Here is a 27,481-nt window from a genome sequence, read left to right as displayed (position 1 = left end):
CAACCTGTTTCCAGAAGCTAAGCTCTTCCTTCCTCCCCACGCCCTGTGGTACTCTGTCTTATTATTATTATCTTTTTATTTTTATTTTTGACAGGCAGAGTGGACAGTGAGAGAGAGAGACAGAGAGAAAGGTCTTCCTTTGCCGTTGGTTCACCCTCCAATGGCTGCCGCGGCCGGCGCACAGCGCTGATCCGAAGGCAGGAGCCAGGTACTTCTCCTGGTCTCCCATGGGGTGCAGGGCCCAAGCACTTGGGCCATCCTCCACTGACTCCCTGGCCACAGCAGAGAGCTGGCCTGGAAGAGGGGCAACCGGGACTAGAACCCGGTGTGCAGGCGCCGCAAGGCGGAGGATTAGCCTATTGAGCCACGGCGCCGGCCGGTACTCTCTGTCTTACACACAAATAACTAATCAAGAATTCAGGCAGCCAGCATTCAGTGAGTGTTTACGGCACGCTAGGCCTGGTGTAAGTACCATATATGTACTCACTCCACACAGCAATAGCATGGGTGTGTAACATCATCACTCCCATTTTTCAAAACTGAAGCTTCAATAGTTGAGGTTACTTGATGTACCTCAAAAACCTCAGAGAAAACAGAATTGAGCATTTATTGTGCTGCAAAAGAGTTTGGAAACCCTTGGTTACCCGTGAAGTGATGTATATCACACATTTCCAAACTTTTTTACACCCCAATAAACTTATTGTTAATTCCACAACCCACCAGCTTTCTAAAGTCCCCTTGTTTGTCAAGGGATTTGAAAAAGTAGAGCTAGTAAGGGGCTGTGCAATCTCTTAACTGTTGCATTTGCAAAAGAGAGAAAGAGAAGCAGACAGACCTGCTCAACACTTCCAATCTTCATCCCATCAAATCAGTAAGAGTCTGTTTTTCTGAGTAGATAGTATGGTAAGCCAACAAGCTTCAGTTCTCTTAAAACCTTACTAGATGTTTTTCTTTCCTTCTTTTTAAAGATTTATTTATTTATTTGAAAGTCTGAGTTACACAGAGAGAGAAAGAGAGGCAGAGAGAGAGAGAAAGAGAGTGAGAGAGGTCTTCCATCCGCTGGTTCACTCCCCAGATGGCCACAATGGCCAGAGCTGTGCTAATCCGAAGCCAGGAGCCAGGAGCTTCTTCTGGGTCTCCCACACAGGTGCAGGGGCCCAAGGACTTAGGCCATCTTCTACTGCTGTCCCAGGCCATAGCAGAGAACTGGATTGGAAGTAGAGCAGCCAGGACTTGAACCGGTGCTCATATGGAATGCTGGCACTGCAGGCAGCAGCTTTACCTGCTATGCCACAGTGCCGGCCCCAGCAGGTGTTTTAAAACCAGAATATAGAATCTTCAAACAATATCCAGGACAAAATGATTTATTACTTAAAAAAAAGGCAGAAAATAAAGGGGGGAACTAATTGTCCAGATCCTTTACCTCCTACTTGCTGTTTCTCCCCTGCCAACCCAAAGGTTGTGAAGGTACACAATCACAACTCACAGCAAACTTATAAACAAAAACAGAGCAAGGGCACTTGGCACCACGTGGGCCACTTGAACCCCACATCTGAGAGTGTGGGTCAAGTCCTGACTCTGCTTCCAATCCCAGCTTCCTGCTAATGAGCACTCTGGGAAGCAGCCGGTGATGGCTCCAATTGTGGGCCCCTGCTCTCATGTAGGAGGCCCAGATGGAGTTCTAGACTCCTGGCTTCAGCCTTGCCTAGCTGTGGCTGTTTTGAGCTTTGGGAATGAACCAGTAGGTAGATGATTTCCCTGCCATGCATGCTCTGTTTCTTTCAAATAAAGTGAAAATACATTTTAAAACATGATTTTAAAGCAGACACAAGTTTTCTTGGTATGTCTCACATTTCTGTGAAGATTTAGCGAAGTCATTTTTCAGACAAAAACATGAAATCTACAATTATATTCCAAATAGAAGGAAGAATTCAACCTTTACTATGATTTTCCATTAGCCAAAGTTCAGGGAATGAAGAAGAAGGAACAGGAACAAGGGAGAGAGGACAGCCTCATATGCAGGGAAAGTGGAAAGATCCAGATTAAAAACAAGGCCAGCACTGTGATGTGATGGGTTAGGAATACTGGTTCAAGGCCAGCAGTGTGACATGTTGGGTTAGGAATACTGGTTCAAGTCCTGGCTGCTCAACTTCCCATCCAGCTCCCCGCTCATGCATCAGGTAAGGCAGAGGAAGATGGTCCAAGTACTTGTGTCCCTGCCACCCATGTGGGAGATACGGATGCAGCCCTGCCCAATATACTCATTTCAGAAGTAAAAGCCTGTGCATGGGTTTCTTTCTCTTTTTGTCTCTGTCTCTCCCTCTGTCCCTCTGCCTTTCCATACATAGAATAAATTAAAAAAAAAATAAGGAGGCACAAGCACAGAATGAGAAGAGTAAGGAGTTCAAGTGCACTCTGCATTAGTTACGACGTCCAGCCTTCACTGCAATCTTCCAGGCTCATTCACCCATCCTCACTGATCGCTCACAAAAGGTCAGCAGTGACGAAGGGCCCACCTGGCGATCAAGCAGGAGGCAGGTCAGCAGCATCTTCTCATTTACAGCAGCCCAGGTAGAGCAATGCCATCAGGGATGGTCCAAACCAAAACCACGTTTCCCTGCACTCCGTACAACTTGCACCTCTGCAGGAAAACTCAGAATCGATTTCATCAAAGCACGATTCTAACTCTTTATTCATGCATTGCCTTACCTCACCTCCTAGCTAAAATATTACACAAACAGCCAAAAAGCAAACAAAAGCCACAAACATCTCTGCTATCAAAACGATGCAAGGATGTAAGAAGGACTGATGCCACCAGGCAAGTGTGCACTGATAGGAGGGATCTCCTGCCCACCAGACCTTCCAGTCCAACTAAGCCAGCCAGACACTGCTTGGGCTGAATGCAAAGGCCACTATGCCCTCACCACAGGGAGCAAACAATCAGGAGGGGCATCTCAAGGCTGCATCAGCTGTCTAGAAGCAAGCACGCACCCAAAGCTGAAATCAGACAACTTGGGATAATTACAGGTCACTGCCAGCAGTAGACAGCGAGCGTGCTCCCTTGGCTGCCACGTCAATTTTGTCTTATTTGTAGTCAAAACAAATCTCAGTGAAATTTGGAATTCTTCAAGCAGAACAGCAAAACTCCTAACTGGATGTCAGTGTAATGTGATTAGGACCAAAATAAACCCACAACCCACATCAAAACATTAAGAACATGAGCCAAAGCGGGAAGACGGAGGGATGCTTTGTGTCGTTTGCAATGCAGAGAGAGGACAGAAAGGCACATGATACTCCAGACCTCATGCAAAAGCTCTCATTGCCTAAGTCAAAATAAATTGTGAGTGTATGTATGAAGCCTTCTTTCAATACAGCCATATGTTGGTCAATACATAATAATTTCAGATGAGCTATAACACAAAGGCAGGAAAAGACACAGGTGCTACTCAGACAAGTCACTCAGCCTCTCTAAACCCACACCTCTGTTGGTAAGAAGAGATGGGCTGGAATAATCCACCAGGTGGAGTTGCATGGTTAAATGTCTTCCATTTGGTGATGCATCACCACACCTGATTGGTTCCGGGGATCCAGGCCATGGCATGCCAATGCCACCCTTCCTGCTCAGGACCCTGTTGGGTAAGGAGTAGACCAGCAGCCACACTGAGGGGCTCTGAGGAGGGACACGCAGCAAGCTCCGCTGGTCCGTGGCAAGCCCCGAAGACACCCGGGAAAGGCAGAGGGCACCCACACCAGGAATGTCAAGTATGTTCTGCTGGATTTATTTATACTTTATGACCTGTCCACTGCCCCAAGAATTCATGGCAGTCTGACATAAAAACACATGCGATGGGGGGGAAGGGGAGTGAGCGGAGCCAACCAAGCATGCCAAGTATACAAGGCATTTAAAATGAAGACAAAAGAAAAAAGAAACTCTATGTGTGTTTTCTCTATAATACAGATCACTTAGTCATTGGTAACACAGATAATTTCTTGAAAATAAATACTAGAGGATAACGTCAGGTATACCAACGACGATTCAGCTCTTCCAGCATGACCTCAGGGTAAACACTAACACAAAATATGCGAAACATGAAAAATGGAAACTTCAGGAAATACATGAGGGTACTGCAAAAATTGGGTGGGAGAACTCAGTTAAAAGGTGTTTATTTTGGAGCAAAAAAATTGGAAATCCAAGCATGGTTATTTCATAGTACACACTTCCATGAACTTTTTGAAGACCCCGTGGTATGCACTGATCTCAAAAATTTTGGTACCAAAATAAATGTTTTAATCCCATTTTTCCATGAATTTCCTGAAGTACTTACTTATCTTGAAGAAAAGGGGAAAAGGGAACTTTAAATTGGTCTACTCACACGTGCCAGAAAATAAGACCACCTGCAGTTGGCCCTTGCGGGTTACCCCAAGGCTGGAAAGCACACAGATTTCCAGGGACAGTAAAACTGGGTAGCTCACAGCATTTGCACACAGTGGGTTACCCCACAGACCTGAAAATCAGCAATCCAGGGATATCATCACTGACACAGGTCCCTCTTGGTGACAATGCTGAGCTAACAGTCGGCAAAAGCCACCATGATAAATATACTTTTGGGGAGGACTGAGATGACACTGGGTGGGGGGAGAGATTTCAACAGAAGCTTACAAAATCAGAGAACCAGAAAGAACATGTTGGCATCAGAGCAGGCCTTGGATCTCGAGCTCGGCAGCTCACTTACAGGTCAGGGCAGAGGCAGGAAGGGGGATCAAAGCCACAGGGGTTCGCCAAGCCCAGGTCTGTGCCCCTGCACCACGCCTGTTCTGCCTCCCAACATGTCCCAGCTTCCATGCCTGCTCCCCTGGCAGTACAGAGGCATGCAAGGGAAACAGCACTGGGATGTGCATTCTGTCCCGGGCAGGTTTCTGCTTCCCCACTGGGTTAACTGCACACCCCAACAGGATAAAGATAGAAGCTGACTTAGGGCTTCTCATTAGCAATGCCAATTATTCAAAGACTGCAACTGCGGAACACTCACTTGAGGACTACTGAGAGATTAAATGCAACTTGCAGTTCTCCAAGTCTTTAACACTTCAATTATAATCACAACCTGACAGAAAATTAATTTTGTTTTGAAATAATACAGCCAACTGACTGATAGAATTCCTGTTCTCTCCCCTCTGTCAAAAGTTAATGCCCATGTACTGCAGAATCTCTCCTCAGTTCTGAAAGGTCATATTCTGTTTACATGCTAATGACTACCCTCAATTAATTACCGCTCTTCAGTAAACAAACTCATCTGCCCAACACGAATTTTCCAAGATCTTTAAGACCCAAAAAAAAAAAAAAAAAGCCACCTTACAACCTAGTTCCAAAACATACCATGCATACTTTTAAGGAAGATTTGGGTCCCCCACCCAGAGACTTGACTTTGCTAACACAAGTTTATTTGACTTTTATACGCAAGGAAGTTTCATGATGCTATCAATATAATAAAATCAAGTAAAATGTCAATTGTAGTCTATTGAAAAGCTTTTTCTCAGGTAGTAAGAGACAGCGCCTCTAGGAAATGAATGTGGCAGGGACTGGAAGAAGGTGGAGGTGTGTGTGTAGCAAGCCAAGGGGCTTTTAAGAGATGGGTGAACAAAGGGGCCAGGCCCCACGGTGCAGAGGGTATACCTCACACAACAAAGCACAGGCGAGGTCTGCCTTGTCACAGCAGAAGTGGCATCAGGATTTCCTCCCACTCCCTAACAAGGTATTCTCTCTCCCTCTCTCTTCCTCCATCTGGTGTGCTTTGATGAGTGCAGAGGGAAGAGGTTAACCTGGAAGAGACCTGGAACATTCCCTCCGCTCATAGAGACAGTCATCAGTGAAACAGAGCCAGAGGTTTTTATACAATTTAATCTGTAGCTGCAGAAAGCCAGGCAGGCTCTGGGAGGGTCTGTGATTCCATCAATACCCATTAAACACCACCTTCATGTAGAGCTTCCCGCCTTGGCCTTACTTGGACTGAAGAACGGAAGACAACTGGCACTGATTGAGTACTCCCCGTGTGCCATACACTCTACTCTGCCAGGCCCCTTAGTGTCTGTCACCTCCCACTGTTTCATTCTCAGTCCCTCCATAGTGAAAGAATGATGGCCCATTTTACAGATGGGATAACTGGCGGTTAACTGACTTGCCCAAGGGGACACAGTTGAGGGAAGCAGCAGGACGCAAACCCAGGTCTGAGTAGCTACAGGAAACACTCCCTCCACTGCCCCCAGCTCCTGTTCACATCCTCACCGCAGATGAAGGAAATTCTGCATTCACAGCAGAGCGGGACGCTGACAGATAAAGCATAGGACAGGGACGCTGTGGAGAGAGGATGTGTCATAGGCTCCAGCCTGTGGACAGGCAGTGGAAAGATCCATCAAAGGGGAACCCCTGGAGCTGGCTCTCGGAAAGGAGGTGGACACACAAGGCTAGAGACAGGCAGCTGAGCCTGCCAGGCAAAGGAAAAGCAGAGCAAAGGCACAGAATGCAGGGTAGGGCGGGGGCCAGGGATGGATGACGCAGGGCTGCCTGGTGAGGACAGGGCAGGACTAACTGGATTTACATCGATAATGAAGAGTTTCAGGGGGCCTGGGCGAAGCAAGAAGTAAGGGCTGGAAGTCAGACAGAGTGTTCAATTTCGCAGGTCAGGTGAAGGGAAATAAATATTTTTCTGAACTGTAACAGGAACACATCCTTCAGAAGAAAGAAAATGTGCATTCTGAAAGACAAATCATGGGCCCAAGCAATTAGCAGGAATATATTTTCTTTCTTTTTTTTTTTAAGGAAAAACTATGTATATATTTTCATGAATACCATGAAATATCATCAGGGGCAAGACAGAATGATACATTCAGGAAAGAAAAGCTTGCCTTACAATCTGTGTTTTTGTGGGACGTTAGGTGCCTTCTTCAAGTTACCACACTACTTAAGGTCAGTACGTTATCCAGAATGGAGTCAAGATGAAACACAGAAGACAAAGGAGAAAAAAGATTCTACCAGGAGAGAGCCAAAAATATGTTCCCCAAGAGAAAAGACAATAAATACAGGCAGGGAGCCCAAGAAATGATGTCCTTACAGAGAAATGCAGTGGTTGCCCCATTGAAAGGCAACTTCCCAACGCTATGACAGATCCAAAGCACACAGAACAATGTTGCAAGTTATGAGTGTGTAACTGGCAAATGCATTAAAAAGTCTCCCAACCATTATTAGCCTCAGTATTTTCAACTTCCAGTTCTGACCCAGAGCAGTAGCCGGGAGACCATGAACTGTATTCCTGAGGGCACTGACCAGGGCTCGGCACTGGAACCCAGAGCACTATGGGTCACAGTTCCCAATAAAATGATACAAACTGAACCAGGGTTACAGCACGTTCATGACAGTTGCTTCTCAGAAAAAAATCCAAAAGCGATCATCTGAAGACAAGTTATAGAGCTATTTTTTTAACCAAGACATAAAATCTGAGAAAAAGGGGTTGTTAATTACACTCTGGTTCAGAAGAATGGTTTAAAGACGAATTGTCTCATTTTTAATTAAGAGATATTAACCTCTACAAACTCTGTACTGATTAAGGAAATTGGGGCTAACCCTTAACACTGAGAAGTTAACTCCCTGAAGCATGGCTACATGCTCCTACAAATGTCTGTCAGAGGCAAAAAGGATTCTACTCCCTAGACTGAGTGAAGAGGTGCGGGTGCCCACCAGGGGTCCACTACAGGTGTGGACCTGCAGGATACATGTGGGATCTCTTCCAGGCCAATCAATCCTCCTCTAACATTTGGGAAGAAAAAATATTTTTACTTTCAAACAACTACAACAACAAAATTATCATGGGATGAAAAGTGAAATCTAAGTATTTTTTAAGGGGAAAAATCAAACAGCACGCAAGTCAAAGAAATTTGCAGTAGACCCCAGTGGATAATTTGGAGGTAAGGCCAACTCTTCTGGGAGTGAGTGTTGGAGTCTTCATGCAAACATGCAGCATAATCTTTATATTCTCATCAGCCCTTCTTCTTTAAATTAGAAACACCCCTAAACATGAAAAACAGATGCCCGTATTTTTCACTTTGTTCATTTGTCATGGACACCAAGTACTGTTAGTAGCTGTCTGGTTGTGCTTCCATCCTCCTAGTCTGACCTCATCACAAGAGCCAGAAGCAGTACAGCCACAGGAGAGGTCAAGGCTGGAGGTCACTCGGCGAGATAGTGACTGTGAGAAACAAAGAATGATTTTGCTCATGTTATAGGGAGTTCTTGTCCAAATGCCTTAGAATTCTATGTTCTTGGGAATGAGGAGCCGAGGATAATCTGCACATTAACAACTACGGCTCATCCCAAAGGTACATCCCCTTCCAGGTCTTAGAAAGAGCAGGTGATGTGCCCTTATAACCAAGTATGCAGATTCTCTGGAGGTGCTCTTCTTTACATCTATAAAAACATATCCAATTAATTTTCAGTCACTCCCAAGGACCTAGAGGCACACAATGGTCAGAGGCAGGCCAGTGCTTGGTGATCAGGCACTTGCCACCCATCACCTCACCTTAGCATCCCCCTGGGGTGCCACATTTATCATCACACTCAATTTAGTGCAGCCAAAGAAACACGGGCTCCATGCAAGTGCCCAAAAGACACCACCTGGAACTAACAAATTAAATGGCACGCTGAGTCCCAGGCCCAGCTCAGGTACTGTGCTTTACTGTGTGTCTGTTAAGATCCATACGTGGCCGGTGCCGCGGCTCAATAGGCTAATCCTCCGCCTTGTGGCACCAGCACACCTGGTTCTAGTCCTGGTCGGGGCGCCGGATTCTGTCCCGCTTGCCCCTCTTCCAGGCCAGCTCTCTGCTGTGGCCAGGGAGTGCAGTGGAGGATGGCCCAGGTCCTTGGGCCCTGTACCCCATGGGAGACCAGGAGAAGCACCTGGCTCCTGGCTTTGGATCAGCACAGTGTGCCAGCCGCAGCACGCTGGCTGCGGCAGCCATTGGAGGGTGAACCAACAGCAAAGGAAGACCTTTCTCTCTGTCTCTCTCTCTCACTGTCCACTCAGCCTGTCAAAAAATTTAAAAAAAAAATAAAATAAAATAATAAAGATCTATACGTTATAAAATCTGTTTCTGTACCATCTCATTATCTAATTAGCTCAACTACTGCATATGCATGAGCACCACGATGTCCCCATTCTACAGCTTAAGAAATGCCATTCCAGAGGGATCAAATGATTGCCCAAAGCCACAAAGTTAAGAAACAGCACCCAAGGGCCTGCGTTGTGACACAGCGGGTAAAGCCACCACCTAGAATGCCAGCATCCCATGTGGGTACAAGTTTGACTCCCAGCTGCTCCACTTGCAATCCAGCTCCCTGCTAATGTGACTCGGAAAGCAGCAGAAGATGGCACACGTACTTGGGTCCTTATACCCACATAAGAGACCAGAAAGAAGCTCCTGGCTATGGTCTGGCGTAGCCCTGGCCATCATGGCCTGCTGGAGAGTCAACCAGCAGATGGAAGACATTTCCTCTCTCTCTTTGTAACTCTACCATTCAAACAAATAAATAAATCTTAAAAGAGAAGGAGAGGAGAGGAGGGGAGGGTAGGGAGGGGAAGAAACAGCACCCAATTCTACCTGACTCCAAGGGCTAATGCCCCATCCTCTGGCACATTGTATCAAGGACCAACACTTCTGATCCCTTCTCTTAGGCTCCTGAGACAAACAGCGTGTTCTGGTGGGCCCCCAATGTTGACCCTGAGGGGTCAGGGGAGCACATGTCCTAAGCAGGGACACTGGAAATGGGCCACGGTGAGCACTGGAACCACATCTTACCAGCCCTCATTCCAAGATATGTTCAACTAAAGTTGCTGGAGATGCCATCAAAAAGAAGGAGAAAATGCAGACCCATGGGAGGAGTGCAGCCTACAAGCTCTCCCACGTCCAGAAAACAGTTTTTTCCCATTTCTTACAGAAATACTACTTTTCAGTACAAAACTAATTTGAAACGAATATCCTGATCCAAACCTCAAGTTAAATATTTCCTCTTTCTGATTGGGAAACAACAGGGTGTGGAGACTCAATCCAAAGCCAGTGGGCTGTCTCCGTCTCAAGGGAGCCAGGACAACAAGAGGCAGAGTAGAGGGAGGGCATGCTGGGCAAGGAGACGGGCAATGGCCCAGGCAAGCCAAGCAGCCGCCTCTGGCTCTGGCGGTCCTGGCTACAAATGAGAAGCATAGATGGCCAATACCTGACAGGCTTCCCAAGCCTCTCTCCTCCCATGATCAGTGAGACTACAGGGCAGGGTCCTGACCACCCAGCAAGACCAGTCTCCACAGAAAGCACATTCCAAGAACAGGAGTAGAGACTAACATGCATCGCCCACCCATGCTAGTTGTGTAATCCCAAGGCTACATAATTCTTTGCAATCAAGATTCTATTAGAAGAAGACATCTTGAGAGTTCACTAAGTTAAAACATATGCAAGATGACAACTGGGTATGTTTTCATTGTTAACACAAGAGAGACATTTATCAAGTAAGAGAGACAGAGGTCAATCAAGGGAATAACCACAACAAACACTGTTACCCATGACTGGATAAACAAACAGGCTCTACTTTCAATCAAAGGCATCAATATACAAAGGCCATTTTCTCAAAAAAGTGAAATTTTTACAGAAATCCAGACAATGTATTTTTATGAAGCAGCTATTCCAAAGCTATCATGCTAGAATGAGTAGTAAATGCAGATTTTAGAAAGCACAATAGTACAGTCACAGACCCATAAGGCAGATCACCTAGCTTCAAATCCTGGCTCCATCACTGAACATCTATGGAATCCTTGGCAGGTTACTTACGCTTTCAATGACTTATTTTCTTCACATGTATTATGGAGATAAGAAAAGGACATAGCTCATAGGGTTGCTACAAGACTACATAAGTAAAACACGGAGACTACAGACTGACTTAGAGTAAATATACTGTTAACCTTTTTATACAGTAAATAGTGTTAACTTTTACCATCACATATATATACAAGGCCAGCTAAAAAAAAAATACTAATTACAAGTAATACATCATTATTCTATTCCCAGAAGGAAGGGACAATGACTATATACATGCCTTCACAAGTCTAAGAGTAGTATCACAGGGGAAAAAACTCAACAGGAAGATATGAGCCTGGAATAATTTTATACTCATTAAAAATGTGTGCTTCAAATTTACGCTCCTATTTTTAAGGAGAATTTAAGATAGCAATCTCAGTTATAAAGATTTTACTTCATTTACTCAAATTCAAGTCACCTTTGGTCTATAGTAATATTTCCCTCAGTTTCTTTTCAACATGACAGCAAATCCACTCCTTTTTGTCTCAAAATGCACATTTTTCTGTAAAAGAGATCTTTAATTCAATAATCATCGAGAGGTCTTAAATAGTCACTCATTTAGAAGGGAACACCATATACTTCAGTTTCCCATCATGATTAAGTTGTACGTTCATTCATCTCTGTGAAATAGACTAAGACCAACTCAGGGAGCTGCTACAGAGAATTTATGTAGGATCCCCTTGGAGCATTCACCCTTCAATGATATACAAAGAAGAGCCAAAAATCTAGAGCCAGAAAAAACTGCAAATTTTACTAGTGCTAAAAAGTAAATATTCAATAAGCAAAATACCATAAAAACGTTTCATTAAAAAAATTATGAATCTGGTTTTTAGGTATGGCAGTGGATTGGGCTCATTATTTTACAGTAACACACCACACATCTCGCTTAGAAGATGAAAGGGCAAAACTGCGCAAAGAACAGCTTGTTGAAGACATCTGCGCTTCGCCTGCCCCGCACCGCCTGCCTCCTTGGGAAGACAACTCAATTGCTTACTAAGCACACCACATTTTATTATGCTTCAATTACTCGGTTCCTCTGATCAACCGTGTTAGCATTTAATTACCATGCAATTTATTCATGGCACTAACACAAACTCATGGGCATTTCTGCTTTCGCCATGGAAATCATTCCACCATTGACCCAAAGCCCACTCTGCACTTTACCCCTCCTGCCTGGACCCTGCCTTCCAGGCACTTGTTGGGTTATGGGTATGTGGGTCCTACAGAAGACTCTTTCTTCTCCAGCCTCAGTCAGTGATGGCCAAAGAAGGATTGGCCTTCAGAGCAAGGGCCTCCCAATATAAACACATCTACTGGATGGGGATTTGGTTAGCAGGAGATCAACCCAAACATCCAACAGGGCTTTCTTCAGGATCAAGAGTCCCCAAGCCTCAGTATTCCACAGCAGAAACCCCTACTCTTCCCCAAATGAGCCTACTAATAACTTTGTCTTTCACGTCCTCACTTGAAACAACCACCTCAGACAACCCATCCATTCATTCATAACAGTGATTTTGAACTGTTTTATAAAAAAATATAAAGAATGAAAGCTTTTAATGAAACATAATCCTTGAACTAAATTTATCTTAATACCATCCTTTTTTTGTTCTCCTTCTAACTTTGTACCAATTCCTAGATCAGTTCTTGGATTAAACAGTGTTAAACTCCTCTAACAACTTCAAGGAGTTCATCCCAGTTCATTTTGTGTTTTGAAGCTAGAAAGAAGTTGAGACATTTAAACATTTGTCACCAGTAAATACAGAAAGAAAACCTTGTGGTTCATTTCACTCATGCTAAAATGACACACACATAAGCTAACTAGTGAAAAGTAGGAGGGGAGGGACACACAGGGGAAGCATTCTGCTCTCTCGGGATCACTTCTAGAAGATGAACATCCTGCGTGAATGCCACGCTGCTCACAGACAACTCCAAAAGGATTTTTCAGCTCTACAGCAGGAGTGGAATCAGCTGCTTTAACTTGGGGCCCTACAGTGTAACTATCAAGTTGCATGGTTATTTATAACTACATGGCAATGCCAACTTCTGCCCTATCAGACTGTGCTGGCCCCCAGGGTAAGGTCACGAGACAATGTCGCCTATTTCAAACACACTGGCAATTTAAAACTTCTCCCAATTCTCAGGAGAGCTTTTCTATTAGGAGTGTTCCAGAAACGAACTAAAAGGTGTCCCGGCAGGAGGGCTCTCATTCTCACTAAGTTGAGTAGGCTTCCTGGGAATTCAAAATGTTGGTCTGAAGAATCAGAATCCAGGCAAGTGTTTGTAGTACCACCCATGTGATTATCTCATGCAGCTATGCCTTTGTCAAATAAATATTTGCTCAACATTTCCTACGTGGAAGGCATCGTGGGAGATCCTCCTCACTCTCCCTCCCTACCCCAACTACCACAACCAGAAAGACATCACACAGTCCCGTTTTTGGAAGGGGATACAAACAGCTACTACGAGATATGCTGCAGTAACTGCCACACTTTGGGGACGTGCAACTCACAGGTGACTTCAAAAGATAGAGAGATCTTTTTCTTTTAGAGACGCCAAGGTTGGCTGCACTTGAGCTGGGTTGCCAGGATGTAGGTCCCAGTAGGACTGGATCTTTAGGGGTCTTGTTCAACACTGTTTATCCCACATCAGGACAGTGCCTGCCAGAAAGGAAATGCTCACTAGGTATGTGTTCCATAAAAAGAACAAAGGAAGGAATGACTTCACCATTATGTAATTAACTTCAAGACATGGAGGATCAATGATGTCTGGCAAATGCCAGGTCCAACTGCAGGCTGCCCAAAGAGGCTGAATAACACAGCCCTAAACTGTGTATTGCAGAGTTCAGATTAAATTTAAGGAGAACTTCTTTCACCCTTCCTCAAATATCAGCTGTGAAATCTGTAATCTGCTCCCTACAGATATCACAAATGGATCCTCAACAGAGCATGTGGAAGAAGTCTTGAAACAGATTTGAAGTTTCACCTATCTTCTAATTAACATTTGGGACTAAAATGTGATCAAGTCAACACTGTAGTTCTGAGAAGATCAGTAAGTGCTCCAGCCTGGGCCACCAGAGAAGCAAGAGTGTGTGAGTACTTGCCCAATGCTGTGGTCCCCACTTTAGGGACAGTGGATTCCAGTAGGCAGAAACACAGGACAGAAACATTCACAGACCACTGCTAAACAGGATTCCTTGCAAGCACAATTTGGATTGTTTGAACACTAAGATATCTCAGTGTATTCTGAAAGATTTAAAATTCATGCCATTAGTTTTAAGACAACTCTTGGTAAGCTTAGTACAGAAGCTCAAGTAAGATGGACTTTCAAAGGAAGGAAGAAAGAGAGACACAAGGTGGGAGAAATCAAAAACTAGCAGCTGAGACAACCACCACCAAATATGTTTGTGTGTTTTAAAGTATTTCCCAATCAAAAAAAGTGGGCAGTGGGGCAGTGTTTAGAATGGTCTAGAGCTAAAAGGACAAATAAAGAAAACACCAACTATGTCCTCTGGTTTCCCTCTCAGCCCTTGGCTCCCTGGCTTCCCCTTACCATGATGGAATAGCCTGAAGGAAACTTCAGAGTTTGCACTGGGATCTTGAGGTCATTTCAACTTAAGGTTCACCTTTTTCCACATGGAATCCCAACTATTCTAGCATTGTTGTTAAGAAGCTAACAATTCCCCCAATTAATCACCTTGGCCCTAGGATGAAAATCTGTTGACCACACACATGTGAACCTCCCTTCTGTTCCATGGATATAAACACTGGATATCCTTGTGCCCATACCACACTGTCTTGATTTCTGCAGCTTTAAAGCAAACCTTGAAATCAGACAGGGGAAAGTCTCCAACTATGTTCCTTCCAAGACTGTTTTGGCTACTCAGAATCCTTTGCATGGCCATGTAAATTTTATCACCAACTTCTTAAAATGAATGATAACAAACATCCCTTTGGGAATTTTGCATGAGATGGTAGTCACTCCAGGGCACAATATGTGAAGAGAACATCTTAACAACATTAAGTCTTCCAACCCATAAACACAGTCTCTCTTCTCATGTAGTCAAGGTATGCATCAGAATTAAAAACATTAACAGCAAAATCTGAGCTGCCACCTTGTGTGTCAAGAAAGGAAGAAGAGGCCGGCGCCGCGGCTCACTAGGCTAATCCTCCGCCTAGCCGTACCGGCACACTGGGTTCTAGTCCTGGTTGGGGCGCCGGATTCTGTCCCGCTTGCCCCTCTTCCAGGCCAGCTCTCTGCTGTGGCCAGGGAGTGCAGTGGAGGATGGCCCGACTACTTGGGCCCTGCACCCCATGGGAGACCAGGAAAAGCACCTGGCTCCTGGCTCCTGCCATCGCATCAGCGCGGTGCGCCGGCCACAGCGCACCGGCCACAGCGGCCATTGGAGGGTGAACCAACAGCAAAGGAAGACCTTTCTCTCTGTCTCTCTCTCTCACTGTCCACTCTGCCTGTCAAAAAATAAATAAATAAATAAATAAATAAATAAATAAATAAAAAAGAAAGAAAGAAAGGAAGGAAGGAAGGAAGGAAGGAAGGAAGGAAGGAAGGAAGGAAGGAAGGAAGAAGAGCTGAAGGACAGCCGACCTCTGTATAATAACTTAGAATTTGACACAGCTGGCTCATGAGCCCTGCATGCAATAAATCTGATCAGCTGAAAAATATTCAAAAATGAACAGACTGGGGCTCACACTGTGGTGTAGCAGGTAAAGCTACATATGGATGCTGGTTTGAGTCCCAGCTGCTCCACCTCTAATCCAGCTCTCTGCTAATGCTTCTGGGAAAGCAGCAGAAGATGGCCCAAGCACTTGGGCCTATGTACCCATGTGGAAGACCTGGGAGAAGCTCCTGGATCCTGGCTTCAGACTGGCCCATCTCCAGCCGCTGTGGCCATTTGGAACATATGGGAACATACTGCTCTGTCTCTCTATATATATGACCTTGCCTATTAAATAAAATTAAAATAATATTTTTTTAAATGAACAGATCAACCAACAGGCAGATGTTTAAGCTAAACCAGTCTCCCCAATTCAGATCCCAGGGTCCTTGATATTGCACAGCTCACTAGAAACCAAAAATCAAAGGGAGGTTGACAGCAGAGCGGAGACTAATAGGGGAAGGCATGAACCCAGGAATAAGATGATCATCTACTCCTGGGACCTAAGTGGGGCTTCCAGGTTCTCAAAGAAGCTCACATGATGGAGAAAGAAAAGGAACCAAAACAGCAAAATGAATGAAAAAAATCCAAGCAGGAGAAAAAAAAAAAAAACACCCCCTAGAAAGGCCCCAGCTGGAGAAGAGCCAACAAAGGGAATGGGACAGGCAACCCATGCGGGCTCACAGACCACAGCCAAGGGTCCACCAAGGGTACATGTAGGGCCACCAAGAGGCCCGGAAAATTCCAAGAAGGGAAAAATGAAGAAGCAAGGCAGGATTTTGATTCCCTTTCACACCACAGGAACAAAGTCACTTACTTAGGAATTTTTAAATGCATAAAGGACATCTGGGTGAAGTAGAGAAGTCAGTGCTAAAAGTTGGACGAAGACATGTATTCAAACTCAGGGTGGAAGACTACAAACCACACAGCAACATGTGGATCTGTCCTACCGATCCCCAGTATCTGTAGACGGTTAGTTCTGAGCATATTGCTCGGGATTGCTCAGGACCCCAGAACTGAGGTCCTATGAGGGTGAGTTTGTCAGTTTCACACTGAGTGAGTGACCTTTACTTTCTTCTTTGTATTTCTCTCCATCTTATAGATCATCTATTCTGCACACACATTAGTTTTATAATTAAAAAAAAAAAACACCACCATATATACAGTAATGGCTATAAAGACAGTTTATTGACTATCACAGCAGAGCTCAAAATCTGGCCACATGAATCCAGGCATGTGGTCACGACACACAAAGCCTTGGAAGAGTGAACAGCCAATACTGAAAACCCGGCCAATGGAGCCATAAGGTCAAACCTCCCCGGCTTCACAAAACTGTTTTCCTCCTATCCAGCTCTGGGTTCAACGGCTGCTAAAATCAAAGAATTGATCTCAAAGTTGTTACCCAATGTTCAAGATCAAGGAAGGGCAGCAGAGGTGATGGGGAAACAGAGAAGCCCCAGGCCATCTATCATCCAGCCTTTCCATTTCACACTGAACTGCATTTCTGCCATAGGGCAGTTCCCACGGCCTGCCTGCGTGTCCCTGTGTTCCCAAAATCCATCTCCAAACCTGGGTCCAGGGCGCCAGATGACACCCATCTCTCCCCTTCCTGAGCTGGGCCAGGAGTCAAGCGACAGATGACACAACATTAGTCTATGGATCAATACAGCTGTGGTAACTGCTGCAGTCAACAGCGCAGTACAGTTGACTCCTGTCTGGCATTCTCGGCTTAAGGACTCCACACTTAACACCAGGTCTGGGGCTCTAGCCGTGAACCTGATGCCCAGAGCCCAGGATGACCTGCCCAAGGTCGGGTAGCCAGCACAGTTGCTATCCCAGCTCACTCCTTACCCAGCGTTTTCCCCATCATGTCACAGACATCCTTACCCCTCAGAAACTCCTAAACCTAAGAAATAACTTCACACCCTCTCACGAGGAACTCTGCAGTTGTATTCTGGCAAACCTGTCTCCAAGACATTTGAGAAAAGCTGTCAAATGCAGTAAATTCAAGCTACCAAGCCTCTCTCTAGAAAAAAACATTGCATATCTTGTTTTAAAAAGAAATGCAAATGAAGCAGCAGCCTTGTCAAGGGGAGTAAGCTCCCCACCTTTATAAAGCTTCCCCCAGCTAAGCAAAGTTGTGGCAACATCCTCTAATCCATGCACCCAAGGAGCATATGCCTGAAGGCAGAGCCACCGTGACTGGGTCTCCCACTGGGTCCATCATGGGCTAAACACAAAGATCATAAAGCGATGCCCTGGCCTCCATGTCGGACGCACTGACATCAATGTACCCAAATGCCAGCTTAACTGGTTTGCAGCCATGCTCTTAGTATTTGACCCTCCACGGAGATGACGCCCATTCATTAGTCCCCCACGTGGGAAACAATCATCTCAAAAATCAGTCAAAGGCCGGCGCCACAGCTCACTAGGCTAATCCTCCACCTTGTGGCGCCGGTACACCGGGTTCTAGTCCTGGTCAGGGCGCCGGATTCTGTCCCGGTTGCCCCTCTTCCAGGCCAGCTCTCTGCTGTGGCCAGGGAGTGCAGTGGAGGATGGCCCAAGTACTTGGGCCCTGCACCCCATGGGAGACCAGGATAAGTACCTGGCTCCTGCCATCGGATCAGCGCGGTGCACCGGCCGCAGCGCACTGGCCGCAGCAGCCATTGGAGGGTGAACCAATGGCAAAAAGGAAGACCTTTCTCTCTGTCTCTCTCTCTCACTGTCCACTCTGCCTGTCAAAAAAAAAAAAAAAAAAAAAAAATCAGTCAATAAGGCTTATGAGATCCTTCAAAATAGATATTTAAAAAGTAGAGAAAAACCACAAAGATATCTGTGAGCCTATACTACTCAGAGCATGGAAGCATTCACCACGAAAAGCCTCCTCCTGTAACTATGACCAATTAAAGAAATTAACTTCCAAAGATTCAGTCACACCAGTGAGGATGGGTCCTTCTAACTGTGCCTCTTCCTTCCCAAGGAATACCTGGGGATGCAGTGTCACGCACCACAGCGGGTGGCCCCTACCGTTCAGGGGTTGATGGAATTATGGACAACTGTAACCATGAACCAAAGTTTTCCCAACGCAAACTTCCTTTCTGGAGAGCCAACAGGACAACCAAGAGTATCCAGCAGCCTCATGGTAGGGTGGCTCCTGTAGTGCAAGCTCACCGGGAATGGAGAAGACGGCAGTTCTCATTGGCCACTCACGGGCCTTCACCCCAGCCTTAGTCTTGGCCTTGGCTGGAGACTCTGAGAAATTCAGACAAAGACATATGTGATTTGCTCTGGAGAAAGGAGAACAAAAGGGATTTGTAGAGTACTGAGTATGCAGAGGGGAGGCCCAACCCACTTCTTTGGGCCAAGTGAAGCAAGGAGTGGAGACCCAAGTTCCTCCTTTTCTGAAACAATGAACAGAGGGAGGCTTACCTGTCCCAGGCTCTTTCAACCTTCTGAAAAAGATCATTTGTCTTCTACCCACTGGATGGTCCCTAACTTGCCCTCCAGCACAGTGCCCTTTTAAGCAGACTATTTCTAAACTCCCAAACTTGCACAAGATGCATTTTTCAATGGCACAGTTTGTGAGCAAGAGAAGTGCTTTGGCAAGACTGCAGGCCCCCTCAGGTTACCAAATTCTGAACAAACACATCATGCTGACATATGGGCTGTGGTGGGGCCTGCACACTCACAGGAGAAGGCCAAGAGCAGCCTCTGAGAACTGTCTTTAAACAATGCTATCTTTCTTCTGCATCTTTAACTGCTCAAGAAGACTATGCATATTAAATACTAGGGAAAAGTTGCTCAATTGAGGCAAAAATTCCTTTCCCAACAGCGCTCCCTCAAAGAAGGAATTTCACATTGATCCCAATTCCAAGTGGGCACTGATACAGCCTTGACTTGCCTCAGTGACATTCAGATCTTTCTCATTTTTTAAAACTTTTTATTTATTTATATGAAAGGCAGATAGACAGAGATCTTCCAATGGCTGGTTCACTCCTCAGTTACCCATAAGAACCAGGGTTGGGCCAGACCAAAGCCAGGAGCCAGGAATTCCATCCAGGTCTCCCAACTGGGTGGCAGGAACCCATCAACATTTAAGTCATTACCTGCTGCCTCCCAGGGTGCACATTAGCAGGAAGCTAGAACCAGGAGTGGAGCCAGACTCAACCCCAGTCACTCTGAATTGGGTGTCCCAAGCAGACACATAAGTGCTGTACCAAAGGGTCGGCCCTTCCTCAGCCATTTCAGTGGGTGTTTAGTTTAATAACACTTTCTCCCCTTGTCTGGATTTATATTTGCCTCCTATGGCCCTGGCTCTGTTTCATCACCAAGGACCAAGCCCAATCAGACTCAGCTCTTGCCCACCTGGAACCTAGCTGACATTTTGTCATCCATAGCAACCATGGCCACCTGCTGTGGGCAATGGTGCCTCCCTATTAGCCTAGTGAGCCACAGCGCCGGCCTAAGGAACAGTTTTTAAAGGTCATCAAATGGGCTGGCGCAGTGGCGCACTAGGTTAATCCTCTGCCTGAGGTGCCGGCATCCCATATGGGTGCTGGTTCTAGTCCCGGCTGCTCCTCTTCCAATCCAGCTCTCTGCTACAGCCTGGGAAAGCAGTAGAAGATAGCCCAAGTGCTTGGGCCCCTGCACCTGTATTGGAGACCCGGAGAGGGCTACGGGCTCTTGGCTTCGGATCGGCACAGCTCTGGCCGTTGCAGCCACTTGGGGAGTGAACCAATGGAAGGAAGACCTTTCTCTGTCTCTCTCTCTCTCTCTCTCTCTCTCTCTCTCACTGTCTGTAACCCTGCCTGTCAAATAAATAAAATAAAATCTTTTTTTAAAAAAAGCCATCAACCAAAGCTCTGCAACCATGGGACAGGACAGCAGGGGACTGTGAGTCCAGCTAAGGAAAGGGCCAGCAGGCAAACAAATCACCCAGAGGTGTTGGGTTAGCAATCTGACAACCTAATTACTTACAGGTCCACCCACAAAGCCAGTGTTGTGCAGCAGCAGATTACGCCACTGCTTTCAGACAATGGTGTCCCTTATCAGAGTGCTGGTTTCAGTCCTGGCTGCTCCACTTCCAATCCATCTCCCTGATCATGTGCCTGGGAAAAGTGAAGTTTATCCACATGCTCAGCCCCCTGCCACCCACATGTGAGACCCAAATGGAGCTCCAAGTCCTTGGCTTCGGCCTGGTCCAGCCCTGGCCATTGCAGCCACATGGGGGAACGAACCAGCAGATGGAAGAACTCTGTCTCTCCCTCTCTGTCACTCTCCCTTCCAAATAAATAAATGAATTCTAAATACAGAAGTGCATATATTGTACCTAATTTTGTTTCACCTTCATAAATTTAAACCTCTAGATTCAAGTAGTAATTAGAAAATGAAATGGCTCTCATCCTCTACCCAGAGGAATGGGGGGAACCCAAATGTATTACTATTATCTCCACTCCAGGCACACCAGGAACTCTCTATCATCACCCACCATGCACTCATTCCTCCTCTCCATGAACACGTTTGCAATCCCTACTGTGCATTCCGTATGCCCCTAACATAGGGGATGCAGCTATGAATAAAAATGAGCCCCATTCCCACGGGTGTCAGAAATGTCAACAAAAAATTCCAGCATAACAGGCCAAGTGCAGTGACTGTCATGAAAGAAAGAGAAAATCACAATGCAGAGGAGGAAGAAATCAGCTCTATATGAGCAGGAGGGGTGCAGCAGGGGGTAGTTATCACCAGAATCTGGGTCCCAGCACAGCAACCAGAGTCAAGGATAGTACAATTAGACTGCAAAAAATCCTCCTAGGTTCCTACAGGACACAGCTCACAGGACAAATGCATGGTATTTAAATGAACTGCACTGTCGGATTCTATGTGCACTGGACAATAGAAGGTCAGACAACTCAGAAGTCAAACCTTGGTCACAGTCCATTAAAAAAAGTCAATTTGCATTGTAGTTGTTTTAAACATTCATCCTGGGCAAATGCTGGCCCCCTTGTAGGAGGAAGGGCATCATTAGTAACCACGACACATAAATGTACAGGGAGAACACTACCTTTCCAGGAACCACCACGCAAGCATCACGGCACACACTGTGCTGGAGCAGCTTCTGCCTCCCCATGCAAACCAACAACCCGTGGACCTCGTGAACATAGTGGGCTCTGTCACAGGACGCCATGTGCCCGAGAAGCTCAAGGGCGATACAAATCCTGCCAGGTGACTGATGAAGGTGAAGAGGGCAGATGCTCTCGGTCCTGACTAGTCATGCACTTGATCACCCACAGAGCTCTGTTTTAAGATTTTATTTATTTGAAAAGCAGAATTTTAGAGAAAGCGGGAGAGACAGAGAACAAGAAAGATCTTATATCTGCTGGTTCACTCCCAAAATGGCCACAACAGCCAAGGCTGGGCCATGCTGAAGCCAAGAGCTCTATCCAGGTCTTCCACTGGAGTGGCAGGGACCATCTTTAGCTGGGCTCTTTAAGAATATGCATTACCTGAAACCTACTCACACAGGATCCCTAGGAGATCAGGTCCCTTCAATTCCTTTCCAAGCTCTACAGGTGCCAAGTGCTTGGGCCCCTGTACCCACATGGGAGACCCATGATGAGGCTCCTATCTCCAGCCAGGCTCAGTCCTGGCCACTGTGGCCATTTGGGGAATGAACCAATGAATGGAAGATCTCTATCTCTCCCTCTAACTCTGTGGCCTTTCAGAAGAATAAATAAACCTTAAAAAAGATAAGCAGACAAAAAAAAAAAAAAAAAAAAAACAACCTGGCAGCCTGAGACACCCCCAGGGATACTGAGTCAGAAGAAGGATGCCAGACTGGTCAACTCCACCATGACATCGCCCAGACTCAGCCTGGGTGAGCTGACACTGGGAATAGAATCCACCTCAACCCTTTCCAGCCACTGTGACTGCTTTCCCAGAGCCAGTGCCGAGATCATTTTCACAGTCTGTTTAGCTTCTTAAACACACAAAGAGGAAAAAAGGAATTTGGGGGCGGGGGCAGGACACCTAGAAATTACAGATAAGGGGTCACTATGATGAGAGACTGGCAAGAAGCCAAGGGGCCAAGGTGCAATTACCCGGGCAGCACCTCCAGGCTCCATCCTGAAAGGGCTGTCCAGCCACACCCACCTTGCTGCAGAGGACAATTTTGTTAATAAAAGGGACTGGAGGAATGTGGTCCTTCAGGGCTTTGACACACAAAACTGCTTCTGGACAAAGGAGGAGTAATACCACCTGCCCCAGGTGCTAAGAGCTGATACATCTGAACTCATTCGAAATGCCAGAATCGTACATGTCTTCCTGCACCCGCTTTCCATTTACCAAGGCACTCCTGACACCTCCCCAACACCCCAGGGCTTCCAGCCCATTCTGAGGCTCGCTCTCGCTCGCTTTAGGCGTGCTTAGCTGGCGAGGGCAGGGTAACTTCAACAGAGAGGCCCCACTTGACCTCTCAGCTTGGAAAGCCCTTCCCAGGAGAGGCTTTCCCGAGATTGGTTTCAGGAGGGTCGCAGTCAGGGTCAACATGCAGGGCCACTCCTCTCTTGTGCACGCTCTGGGGACAAAGACCCCATGCTTCCTCAACCGTATGTGACTGCTCAAACATAAAGCAGGGCAGCTGACAATCCCTCCCGCACACCACTCATATCGTGCTCATCCCTCTCTCCTTGGGTCCAGGGAGGGTAATCCTATCAAGCAATGAATGAGAGATAAATGACTGCAAGTAACAGGATGAACAGCATCTTGTTCTCCAGGAGCAAAGTTTTCTAGCTGCGAGACTGAAGAGGTCTCGCACATCTACTTGCAAGTGTAGTGAAAGGCAGGAAGGCTCAGGAGTCCTCGGCTGCCCACCAGCAGGTACAGAGCCTGCGTTCACACAGGGTCTTCCCACCACAGCTCAGCAAGCTCCCACCCTTTACCCTGTTCAGCGGAGGAAGCACACAGTGCTACAGGGATAGTGTGACGGCAGGGTGACTGCAGAGACCCCACGGGCTACCAGACCGCCTCCCAGCCACGCTGGCAGGGCTGCGCAGGCTGCAAGAGGCCACCAGTACCTCTCCTCTGTATGGATTGAATCTGCTTAGAATCCGCTCGCCACTATCCAGTACCGAATCAAAGTCTGCTGGGAGGGAGGCCGCTGCTCAAGGCAATGTCTTTTCAGATGAACGTCTTTGCTCTTCTTACTTAAAAAAACAAATCATCTTTATCCTTGATTGCTACAACTAAAAAGAGACAAGTCCTGGAATACACAAGAAGCAGGGACTGACTGTAATTTTTTTTTCCACCTAAAATGAGTGAGGGGAGAATAAGAAGTTACTGATAATTTTATTACATCTGCAGAAACACGACTCTTACAAGGGAGAAGCATCCAGCAAATCCCCAGTGGGGCCTGAACCTTTGCCATGTAATGATTTTTCCTTCTTAAGGGAATAAGGGTTAACAAAGTATAGCCATTTTTCTAAATAAGGTCATACAGCCTTTCACAGTCAGACATCTGCTCCATGGAGGATTAGCCGCATGCACACAGGCCCTGCTCCAATGCACAGCTCCCTAATCTACTTCTGGGGGGCTCCTGCTTTTGTTTAAAACTCCAGAGATCCAGCCAGCAGCTGAGGTCCAATATATAAGCAGAGGGTATAATTAAATTTCAACCCTGGGTCCACGCCCCCAAGCCTGGGGAAAGTCACTGCTGAGTGGCAGACTGTGGCTGTGCCCAACAAAATCCTCAACTGGAGAACACCCACTCAGGGTGACACTAAAAACATTGAAGAGGGGCCAGTGCTGTGGTGTAGCAGGTTAGGCTGATCCCATTATCAGAGTGCTGGTTCAAGACCCGGCTACTCCACTTCTGATCCAGCTTCCTTCTAATGCAACTGGGAAGATAGCAGAAGATGCCCCAAGTGCTCCTGCTGCCCATGTGGGAGATCACCATGGAGTTCCTGGCTCCCAGCTTTGGCCTGGCCCTGTGCTGGCTGTTGCAGCCTTTCAGGGAGTGAACCAGAGGACAGAAGATCTCTCTTTCACTCATTATGCCTTTTTAAAGATTTATTCTATTTATTTGAAAGGGAGAAGAGGAGAAGATGAGGGAGAAAGAAAGAGACAGAAACAGAGATTGATTTTCCATCCATTGGCTAATTCTCCAAATGGCTGCAATGGTTGGGGTTGTCCAGTCTAAAGCCAGGAACCTGGAACTCCATCCTGGTCTCCCACCTGGTAGCAGGGGCTTAAGTACTTGTGCCATTATCTGCTGTCCTTCCAGAAGCATAGCAGCAGGGAGCTGGACAGGAAGTGGAGCAGCTGGGACACAAGCCTGACTCATATGGGATGTCAGAATTGCAGGCAGCAACCCAACCAGCCGTATCAGAATTCCAGTCCTTTATGCCTTTCAAATAAATAAATACATCTTTAAAATAAAAAGTAAAAACATTGAAGATAAAAGTTCACATGAAAACTACTAACTCATTACCTGCTTGGTCTCCTAGGCGATCAGGTCCCTAGGAGTATTTGTGTGCTTGAGAATCCCAGCACCACTGAGGCCAGGGTGGGCTGCCCTCCTCTGCTAGCCTAGTGGTTCAGATGCCTATGTCCAACAGAAGAGTGTGTGGGTTCAATTCCCAGCTTTGGCTGCTAACACCAGCTTCCTGCCGAAGACCACCCTGGGAGAGAGCAGCGACAGTGTAAGTAATTGGGTCTCTGCCACCCTTATGGGAGACCTGGATTGACTTCCTGGCTTCTATCCCTGCTGTGCTCCTACTATTGCAAACATTTGAGGAGCAAATCAGTGGATAGGAGCTTGCTCTGTCTCTCAAATAAATGAAAATGGGATCTTGTTTTAAAAAACAAAATTAAATGAAAACACATCTGGATCCCAGTATCCTCCCAACTTTCAACAAGGAGTATTGTCTAATTGTATTAGCTTTTTTTACCTTTTTAAAGATTTATTTATTTATTTATTTAAAAGGTAGTTGCAGAGAGGTAGAGGCAGATGGAGAGAGGGACAGAGACAGAAACAGAGAGAGAGAGAGAGGTAGGTCTGTCTTCCATCCGCTGGTTCACTCCCCAAATGGCTGCAACGGCCAGAGGTGGGCCGATCTGAAGCTAGGAGCCAAGAGCTTCCTCCGGGTCTCCCACATGAGTGCAGAGGCCCAAGGACTTGAGCCATCTTCTACTACTTTCCCAGGCCATAGCAGAGAGCTAGATCAGAAGTGGTGCAGCTGGGACTCAAATCGGCACCCATATGGGATGTCGGCACAGCAGGCAGCAGCTTTACCTGCTTGTGCCACAGTGCCAGCTCCTAATTGTATTGGCTTTCATCCATCCTATGTGGAACTACATTCTTATGTGGTAGAAAACAAAAAAGGGGGCTGTGCCACGCAGATCCTTGGGGTCTTTTGATAAGATAAACTTAGGACAGAATCATGCCTGGTAGTAACCTGCTCAAACTCATCATCTATGCCATGGAACAGCAGCAGAGGGAGGGCAGGAATCGCTGCGGTGATTACTACAAACCCAATGCTTTATCTGCATTATATGTTGCCTAATGCCCATCTTGGAACAATCCTATCAGGGATGGCCTTGTGGCCAGCATTTTACACTTGAGAAAACCAAAGCTCAGAAGCTTTGTAATTGCCTTGTACACACATACCCACGATATGGTGGAGGCAGGATTAGAACTCAGGTCTAACATGAAACAAGCATCTCGGAGCACAGCTCTGCTGTTTCTGATACAATTCAAGATTCTCAGATGAAAACACACTCGCTGTTTGCCCTGTTGCCAGCGCAGCAGCTGGCTGACAGCTGTTCAGGGACCAGACTTCCCAGCGCATGATTTATGTCATTATCTGGCTCTCCAGCTATGAACTACAAACATCCTACTCAGCACCCCAAAGAAGGCAGGCGAGAGCACGAACCAAATGCATTCATTTTCCCACATTTTCAATCCCTCCAGTCCCGCAGCCTCGAACAGAGAGGCCACATACCGCTGTCCTGGGTTCTCAAGACCTGCACAACCTGACCCCGTGCTCTGACGCTCTTTCCCAAAGCCAATCTTCATGTGGGATCTCAGGGATTCTTCTGTTGTGCAATTCTGTGGGCTCTGTTATGGTGAAAATCTGTGATTCCAAGAATTCCACCACAAGAGAAAGTAATTATTTGAAATAAATGAATGCAAAATAGAAACTCAGTTGCACGTTTTCATTTATGAATTTCACAACTTCTGGACATTCTGAATCTAAAGGGGAAAATGTTCTGGAGAAAGAATCACAAAGGAAATTTATGCACGGCAGCATTTGTAATTCTAAAAACAGAGGCTGTCCCCACATGGTGAGCTATTAGCATGGCTTTTATTTTACTCACTTTCCTAATTTATCCATAATTTTAATTATTACTTGGAAAATAGATCATTGTAAAGTGTATCTAAATAACTTAGCTTGTTCATAAGTGCACTGGCAGACACACACATACACAATTTTTGTGGAGAAAACAATGTCCCTACAGGCAGTCCAACCCACTGCCTCAGTTCCAGAGGCCATTTGGCTGCCTAGTTACCCTTTGTGAGTTCAGACTTCACCTGCCATGCATGATGAGTGCCATTTATTAATTTTACTACTGAACTTTTTAAAAAATGATTTATTTATGTTTTTTGAAAGACAGAGCAACAAAGACAGAAGGAGAGACACACACACACACACACACACACACACAGGTCGTCCATCTGCAGATCTACTCCCCAAATGGCAAGTCTGAGCCAGGCTGAGCCAGGCTGAAGCTGAAGTTCTAGGAGCCAGGAACTCCATCCTGCTCTCCCACCTGGGTAGCAGAAACCCACGAATGTGAGCCATCATCTGCTGTATCCCAGGTGCATCAGCAGGAAGCTGGATTAGAAACAGAACATCCAGGACT

The 27,481-nt window shown here is 46.2% G+C and overlaps 1 protein-coding gene across 24 annotated transcripts in view; it reads right to left on the bottom strand.

Moving 5' to 3' along the window:
* TLN2 (talin 2) overlaps positions 1–27,481 on the bottom strand; it is a 480,480-nt gene that overhangs the window by 346,160 nt on the left and 106,839 nt on the right. For 5 of the 24 annotated variants that reach the window (XM_070054321.1, XM_070054324.1, XM_070054317.1 and 2 more), the window contains one exon: positions 13,400–13,547. The exons of the other annotated variants lie outside the window; for them this stretch is intronic. The gene's annotated coding sequence lies outside the window, so the exon portion shown is untranslated. The remainder of the gene's footprint in view (positions 1–13,399; positions 13,548–27,481) is intronic. 24 annotated transcript variants of the gene reach the window in all.

This window comes from Oryctolagus cuniculus, chromosome 12, assembly GCF_964237555.1.
Source record: "Oryctolagus cuniculus chromosome 12, mOryCun1.1, whole genome shotgun sequence".
In the NCBI taxonomy this organism is placed as follows: Eukaryota; Metazoa; Chordata; class Mammalia; order Lagomorpha; family Leporidae; genus Oryctolagus; species Oryctolagus cuniculus.
The sequence above is the reverse complement of the archived record's forward strand: the minus strand, read 5'-3'. Positions and strand labels throughout refer to the sequence as shown.